At 35.3% G+C, this 9,342-nt stretch overlaps 1 protein-coding gene across 1 annotated transcript in view; it reads right to left on the reverse strand.

The window, feature by feature from the left end:
* Window positions 1–3,894, reverse strand: part of LOC118205492 (putative oxidoreductase ZK1290.5) — a 67,460-nt gene extending 63,566 nt beyond the window's left edge. The window contains exon 1 of the mRNA XM_085807319.1: window positions 3,711–3,894. The gene's annotated coding sequence lies outside the window, so the exon portion shown is untranslated. The remainder of the gene's footprint in view (window positions 1–3,710) is intronic.
* Window positions 3,895–9,342: the final 5,448 nt, after the last annotated feature.

The raw sequence follows: 9,342 nt of genomic DNA on the forward strand, positions 1-9,342 counted from the left end.
AAGTCGACATGTAAATGGTTTATGTGTATGTGCTATTCTGAAAAACGTGCAAGGAGTTTGCGATTGTGCACTTTTTCCCAATTTTGCAGTTAATATTTGTCATGATTAAGCAGTTTTGTTACATAAAATTTCTAGCATAAGTGTAATTCAGCTAGTAGATTGTTGGAAAAAGTGTTGAGTAAATAAAAAGAAAAGAAATATGTCTTTACTTCGTGAAGACAAAATGGCGGCGAAAAAAAAACGTAGAGGGTTGCTGTAGCAGAGTTGGTCGCCAAATTTTCACCAAGTTACCATAATCCAAAGATCAACTTTTTTTTTAAGTGAAAATAGGTCGACGTGTACATGGATATCGTGTATGTGCAATTCTTAAAAACGTGGCAAGCAGTGGATGATTCTGCACTTTCTCTTAATTTCGCACCTAATCTTCGTCATGATTAAGCACTTTTGTTCCATAAAAGTTCTAGCATCAAGTTACCATAATCTGAAGATTAACCAAAATCTGCTCGAGATTGTTTCCTGAATTTGTCTAAACACAATCTAAGACTTCAACAACTATAAGAACTTTTTCTTTAAATTTTATTTGAACAAACGTTTTTATATATTTTGAATAATGAAAATACTTCAATTATCACTTCTTATCCCATTAAAAGTTTTTTCCAATGAACAGAAACTCCACCTGAACAACAAAAAAAAGTACCTACAGTAATCCGTCAACATCTTCTGATCCCAGAAGATGTAAATAATCTTTATTACAATTTAAAAATGGTTGATCTTTACAATATGGTAACTGGTAGTTTGGCGACATTTTGGAGGCGATAAAGGTTACTTACCTGGCACTTTGGTAATAATGTGAGCAGTACTCAGTTCCGATTACGCATTATTTTGTGTGAGGGAAATGAGAGATCATGGGATATGTCATGTGATATTAATGGATGAATTACGGTTCTTTAATCGGAAAAGGGGGAAAATCGGGAAAAAGTCTGGAAATTTTGTATTTGGCTTTATTCTGTGTTGTGTGAAACAGTGTTCGTGAATTTTTGGATCCCATGGCCGTAACTAAAGTGAATTCGAAATGGGTATTTATGTATGTATTAATTTAATGTATGTGCTCATTTATATTTTAGGTAGTGTTTTTGAATTTAATTATATTTTAATTAAATGATAGTTATTTTGTGAATTTTATGTTTGTAGGAATTTGGTATACGTTTTAGTTGAAGTAAACGTCCATGGAAATAATTTAAATATCTGACACTAAGTATTTATAATGGTTGCGGTATGAATTCGTTGGTGACGTGTATAATGTAATAGATGATTTAGAGGTAAAAGTTTTTGGCTATTTTATTTATTTTATATGTGGAAATGTTCATTACTTTTTCGCGATCAGGTAATTTATATATGTTCTTTTTACTGGGTTTAATGATTGAGAAAATTGTCATGTATTTTCGTGAAATTTTTCTAATTTATGAGAAAAAAGCAGTGTACATGGATATAGTGAAGACTGTGCGCAATGCCATTTTTGAGCAATTCTGGGATGTTTTTTTTTAAGTAAAAATAAGTCGGCGTGTACATGGTTTAGTGATATTTTAATTAAATGATAGTTATTTTGTGAATTTTATGTTTGTAGGAATTTGGTATACGTTTAAGTTGAAGTAAACGTGCATGGAAATAATTTAAATATTTGATACTAAGTATTTGTAATGCTTGCGGTATGAATTCGTTGGTGACGTGTATAATGTAATAGTTGATTTAGAGGTAAAAGTTTTTGGATATTTTATTTATTTTATATGTGGAAATGTTCATATTTGGAAAGGGTAAATACTTTTTCGCGATCAGGTAATTTCATATATGTTCTTTTTACCAGGTTTATAGATTGAGAAAATTGTCATGTATTTTCGTGAAATTTTTCTAATTTATGAGAAAAAAGCAGTGTACATGGATATAGTGAAGAGTGTGCGCAATGCCATTTTTGTGCAATTCTGGGATGTTTTTTTAAGTAAAAATAAGTCGGCGTGTACATGGTTTATGTGTATGTGTTATTTTGAAAAACACGTAAAGAGTATGGTATTGTGCACTTTTTCCCAATTTTGCAGTGAATATTTGTCATGATTAAGCAGGTTTGTTAGATAAAATTTCTAGCATAAGTGTAATTCAGCTAGTAAATTGTTGGAAGAAGTGTTCAGTAGATAAAAAGAAAAGAAACATGTCTTTACTTCGTGAAGACAAAATGGCGGCGGGAAAAAAAAATAGAGGGTTGCTGTAGGAGAGTTGGTCGCCAAATTTTCGCCAAAAAAACGCCAAGTTACCATAATGTAAAGATCAACCTTTAAAAATATATAAACTTTAAGTTTTGCATTTATACAGTAAACCCCCTAAACACACACTATCTGAAGACGAACACTCAATTAACATGAAAAAAATTTTGGTCCCAACAATGATGTATATAATCTTACAGTATATAAATGGCTAATGTGTAGTAAAAACTATTCCAAAAAAATGAATTTTAGTCCCCAATTAACACAAATGATTTTTTTCAGTCCCTTGAGATGCATGTTAATGAGGGTTTACCGTATAAACACATTCCTTAATTAAAATTATATACAAGGCATTCTTAACTATAGGCAAAAATTCACCCTTGGGAGGGAATTTGAATCTTTCAGGGGAGGAAGTGCAGTCAGCATTTATTTAGCTATTAAGTGTTTTAGTTTATGAATATAAAACACCACTATTATTCAAGTTTTGTTATTTATCAAAACTTTCTATACTTTTTGCTGTTTAATTTATACAACATGTTAAACAATCTAAATCAAAATAAATGTATATTTCAAGTTTAGGAAAGAAGGGAGGAGAATGATCTTCTAGCACTGAAAGGGAATGCATGGGGTAAAAAAGCATGAGAACTGCTGCTATATGCCGATTTGCTGTTGCATTGTTGTTAATTAATGCTGCCACATTTGCTTCATGAAGAAAATATTAGCTATATGCTGAAAAGTCTACTGAAAAAAAATAAATACTTATAAATTGAAGAAGTGACTGCAGATATTTGAATAAGTCAACCATATACAGAAATGCAACTACAATAATAAAATTATTCAAATTTTACAACTACACCAATTAAAATTACTACGGTTTTATTATAAAGCAAGCACAAGATGTAACACACAGGATAAAGTTACTTAGAAGCACTATACAGTGAAAAAGAATGAAAAATAAAGTTCCAAAACATGTAAGGATTATTTCCCCTGTGCCACAGCAGATAAACATATTAAGGAAATCATAATTCTTTAGGGAAAAGAGAATGTATTGTCAAAGTAAAAACCAGAATTTCGTAGGGGGAAGGAAGACTAAGTAAAATGAAAATTGACTTACACTATATAAAATAAAATTAAAATCACTGACGTAAAAGGTCAAGCCTACTACAAGACTTTTTATTCCACATGGGCAATTCTACATTCACTGTATATTGAGTCTGAAACTCGAACTGAAGAATTTAAGTAAAATTCTAGTTTTTATACTTTAAACATTGAACTCATGTAACCTACCGCGAAATAAACAGTTACCGTTGCTAGAACACGAGGAAACGCATGTTTAAAACGTGATTTTTAAGGGTGAAGATAAAGATTAACAGTATTATCAGTGGAGAAGGAATAAAAATTCATATTTGCGATCAAACTATTTTATACACTAGCTTTTTTCTAATAGATAGCACTCACCCCTCGTGATTTCTGATGGTAGTTTCCTACAAGCAGGTGAAAAACGACGTAAAAACTCTATATGCATCAGATCAGCTACTTTTCTTCAATAATTAGCAACCCGCTTCACCTCTGTAACTAATTATAGCTTCGGTTTATGCAACCTGTTCAAACACACCGACAGACGAACAACAGATAAGTCTTCGTTCGCATCACCTAAGTCTTTTAGCCCATACGGCGAAAACAGGCGGCAGGGAAAGAGGAGGTTAGCATAAAAGGGTTAGGTTTTTGTCATACATTTCGCACTACATCATTCCATTTAATTCAGGAAGAAAATTATTTGTAATAAGTAAAATCCTGTCTAATAAAAGAAAAAGTAACTAAATTGTAATCTATATAAAAACTATACAGAAAACATAAATTAGGAACGGAAGGCAAAAACTAATTAATTTAATTGTAAGATGAATTCTTAAAATTATTTTGCCCAGTCTACTTCATTTCAAAGAATACTATCTGACTTCTCGACAGCAATTGCCAGAAAATTTCCAGCTCTGATAAAGCACGTGAATAAATCAAGAGGTGCAAACAACTCACACACACAACTCTCAGACCAGGGAGTCTAAAGTGGCGCGCGTAGCCTAAATATGAAAAGCCATAAATTTGCAAATGTTCCATATATCTGATTTAAGGTCATTGTGCGATAAGGCGCATTTCTGAAAGGTGGCATGGATATCGTATGGATAGTGTGATATAGAGAGAGAAAATGCCATGTCTGAGGGATAACAAATAGTGTTCGTGACTCAAACAGATTATCCAAATTATTATTATTATCCAAATGGTCTGTAATCGTTATGCTGTTATACAAATATCAGGGAAGGTTCATTTAGTTTATTTGATTACCTCAAAGTATACCAGGGCTATCTACCTAAGGGGAGGGATGCCTTCGTGGAGGATCATGTAAGAGAAATTGGCTGGTGTACACGTTACACATAAGGAAATACATGCAGAACTCCCAAGCAGCCAGCCTGTTCAACGGGATTCGAACCCTGGTCCGAACTACTAGTGTTCAGCGACTTTACCCCTCAGCCCCTGGTGGACTCATAAGTGAAGAAGGTGCAAAACAAAGTGACTTGAATTCATCAGTATATGTGCATCAAGTTTCAGAAAGCGTGGAACATAGAGCTCTTTGACAATAGAATGCCTCAAACTCCGCAGAAACATAATGCTTGTTAAATTACGGCAGCAAATCTTGCAGGCTCGTGAGCCATTTTGTATAATCTGCTATTCTGATAGCGACCGATTTTGAAATGCTATACTTTGCACCATTTTGCTCACGTGCTCATGATTCCTGAAAGTTTTGTGGCAAATTTAGTGGACGAATCTCGTACCTTTTTTGTTAGACAGATAGATATATCCAACGAATGTTTACGCACTAACTTGTATGGCGTAACTACACAGGGATTTCGTAGTTTCTCCTTACGTAAAGTATATACAAGCTAGTTTCAAGCTAGCTAAAGTTAGCTAAAGCTAGCTAGCTAGCTAGGAATTTTTACGTAAAGTATATCAAGCTAGCCAGCTAGGAATGTCCTTAATACTTTCCTCTTTTAAGCACATAACCTTGCTATGTTTTGAAGTAGCCAATTATCCTTCATCGACAGCGTTTGTTTAGTCCATGAAAGAGCTAAAATTTTAATACAGTTGCCCATCAAGATGAAGACGTTCTAACAGCATGGACGTGGTCAGGATAAAAGCTAGTGGATGTACACGACCTTAGACTCAAAACTAAATTGGGCTGTAGTGGAATATGCTCCGCGTGACCGAACGGACAATTAAATACTAATAATCCGGCCCAAGAGTTCGAATCACGGCGAGATTGCTTGCTGGCTAGATAAGCGTTTTCGTAGCTTTCTCGATGTTTAGCAGACCGGGTATATTTCTCTTAGAAATGCTAAACGAAGAGGTTGACTTCCCTCAAGCAGATAGCTGTCGCATGCATTGTCATAAATGAGTAACTAAATAATGTACTCGTTACATGAGTAAGGAGATTGTTGAAGTTTGGGAATTAAAAATAAAGATACTTTTTTGTTGTTGAATTACTCTTTATTTTATATTTTCTTGTTGAATTTACTCTTTATTTGTAATAAATTTTCTTATGTCTGAGTTAAATCTTCCTTGAACTTGATTGTCCGATAAACACTAAAAAAACAGCACATTCAACTGATCATCTGACACTGTTGAGTGAACAAAATCTTACTCCGTGCAAGGTACTAAAAGAGCACTTACCTACAAGTACTTATAATACATGGTTGAGGCAAAGAAATAAAAGAATGTTTTGTTTGTGAGAAAATGAGTCATTCGTTTTTTTTTCCCCAAATCTTTCAAAGTTAGCTCCTTCATGGCCCGCGTCGACAATAGGTGCAAGGTCGTGCGGCGCACGACGGCGCCGTGCAGTCATTAAAACAAGCAGTTCGTCTCACTGCCTGTCTGTACAGGAAAATTCTTGTCTTATTTGAACGCCCCTCCGACTATCGACTCAAGTAAAACCTGGGAAGCTACTTATTAGGATCTGTACCTAGGCAGTCTCGGCCACCGGTGTTTAAAAGCAGTCTCCCCAGGACTGGAGTCATCGCTAGCGATGGCTGTTTCAGGGACTATATGGCGTTCTCGTCCTGTTGTGGTTGAGCTATATAGTCAGATAATTCATGGTTGTCCGGGGCGAAACGCCCTCGGCAGTGGAGTTGGCAAATTCAGCGAGCCTTTAAACTGCTTGAGGTTTTCAGTAGGTACCTGGAGCCTCAAAACTGCATATTTATATCCTTCTATGGTTTCCCCTGGCGGCGCCTAAAGCCGACATCTGCATACCATGACGTAGTGCTAGCAGGCCGGATTGGTGCCGGTCTGTCTGACAGTCTTTAAATGACTTCGTTCTGCTGCCCGATGTTGGGATCTCTGTTGATAGCAGATGTTTTTACCATCCTTTCAGAACGAAGACGTGGAATGTGAGTTGTTAAGTGTTCCTGTTGACTCAGCTTAGTCTTAGCTCGTCGGCTCGACCGATAGGTTAGCGTCCTCTTGGATCGCCTCTAGGGATTGGGCCATTTAAATTGTGTTATAGCAGACTCGAGCTTGCCAGGTCTGAAAACTCCTTCCTGCTAGCATACTATCTTATTTGCCTAAAAGTTATAACCAAGGCAGGAGTTCGTCTCTGGTGTTCTCTTCTCTCATATTTGAAAGTGAAAATACAAGATGCCGATGCATATGTAAGTGTACACGCGTTCGACAAATTTCTTATCTTCTTAATCTTTTGTGTCTACTATTGCAATAGTAGTAATTTGTGCACCATTTATCGTTTTTGTGCTTGCTTGTTGTTATTGTTTTTCTACATAAAAAACGTTAAGTGCAGTTACATATTATGTTAAACTCAGGTAAACTTTTTAACTCGGAAAAGCAACGATCTGAGCATAATTACTCGAAAACTGTTTACCTGTCATGTTTGAACCATTGTCGTATTCTTGGCCGCATAAATTACTAATATCTAAACCATTTTCATCCAAAGTCTTTAATAAAAACGTTGATCGTCATTCACATGTCGTATCTGTTGAAACACAAAATACTAAAAACCTTCCTTCAGTACTCATGTCTGTATTTTCTAAATTAAGATACATAATACAAGTTAATAACTGCTCTTGATGGCTGGCGTCAGGGGTACAATCAGGTAAAATCGAAAAATACTTTGCCTGTTTGACCTTATAAGGTACTTCTCCCACTTTCCTAGCGAGCCTTCGTGGTGTAGTGGTTCTGCACACTGAGCCGGTATTTTAGAGGTTCGTGGTTCGATTCCCGGCGAAGGCGGTTGCATATTTTTCATCTTTTCTGCTTCCAATTAACCTAATGACTCTACAAGTGGCGCCCGAACTAAAAGGGTTGTGGATGATGATTATCCACACCCAGGATTTGGCGACTAGGTCCCCTAAAACCGTAGTCGCCCTTTAAAAAGGGGGTATATCATTTTCCTAGCAAGCATTCGTGGTGTAGTGGTTCTGCACACTGAGCCGGCATTTCAGAAGTCCGTGGTTCGATTCCCGGCGAAGGCGGTTGCATATTTTTCATCTTTTCTGCTTCCAATTAACCTAATGACTCTACAACCTTACTTAAAATAATTTGCTTTATATTATCCCTTAATAAGCTAATTGTTTCATTTTGAATTTTATCTTCAAGGTAATGAAGCATATTTTTTTGAGTTTGAATTATATTAATATATACAGACATGATAGGGTCAAATTTTGTGATCATTTCTATACACATTAAAAAATTATGATTTCTTTCGAATAACTTATTACTGGAACAACGGAAGGCTAAGATTTTTTTCGGTAAAAATTGAATGGCATAGATAATTCTTTCAGTATCATGGCGCCAATGATTATTTTCTTTTTTAATAAATTTTGAAATTCCGACTCAACATGTTTATTCTTTCGTAATCGTTCTAAGAAATTGGACCAGAGATGTAGATTCCAGAAATGCATTTTATTTGTTTCAGGAATTTTTAAGTGCCCATTTAAGTGGCTCCAGTCGTTAAATTCGGAACTACTCAGTTTTACGTTGCAGAAACTGTTAAAAAATTTGCAACAAAAACATAATTTTTTTTCAGCAGAATTTAGCAACTAATCCCTTTTAACTCTTTCGTTGTTTGGCAAGATTCGGCAAAAGTACATCTAAAAACATTTACGTTCATTTTTGTCTTTTGGGAAATTGAAATTCGGAACCAGGTTATACAGGACCATTTTCTATTACGACTTGAACTTGGGATCGCACTAATGGACTTGGGCATAATCCGGAATCATCAGGCACAGGCAAATGCGTATACCTACTGCAGAAAGTGTAAGTTTTACTAGGATTTCTTCTGTTTTTTCAACCGGCTGCATTGAAGTTAAATGTTAATCTCGGGTGAAAACACTTTCTAACTCTTTCTGATTATTAAGTTTTTTTGGTAATTTTAATGGTAGCTGAGACGTTGATGGACAGTTGTCCATAAACGTCAGCTAGTAGCGTCAGCTTGGGTATTCCGTGGGTTTTGGAAAAACTGAGTAATTCTAAAGTTCTGGTTTATTAGTCTTTCCCTCACTTTTCTTTTCTTCATTGCATTCCGATACTCAGACAGTTTTTTCTGTTTTCCTTCCAACATCTGAAGCAAAATGAAAACAGAAAAAGCGGAAGTAAAAATAAAAGTAGAAAATAACTATAGTGAAAATCGTTTAACACAAAACTCAGGGGACTGAAATATTGTTCCCTGTTAAAAGATATTTGGGGGGGGGAAAGAAAAAAGAAAAAGATATTCAACAAAATTACGTTTAATATAGTGCATTTTATTTAAATAGATATGTATATATGCATGTATTTAAGGCCTCATTCAATTGAAACATTTAGTGATCGTTAGTCGTCATACGTCATCAGTTGCGATTGATTTTGCTGTTTTGGTATTCAGTTGAAACACAACGATCACTCTGAGCTCGCGATCGATCGTTCTCATAGCGATCACTTCGAACCTATCATTCTGAGGCGAAAAACGATCGAATCAATATGGCGGCTGTGTGCACAGATGCACAGATCATATTTTATTCTCGAGTGTCAAGATGTAGAAACATCTTTTTACTCG

The sequence above is a fragment of the Stegodyphus dumicola genome, chromosome X1 (assembly GCF_044657685.1).
Source record: "Stegodyphus dumicola isolate Sdum_Otavi_A_Nest chromosome X1, ASM4465768v1".
Classification (NCBI taxonomy): Eukaryota; Metazoa; Arthropoda; class Arachnida; order Araneae; family Eresidae; genus Stegodyphus; species Stegodyphus dumicola.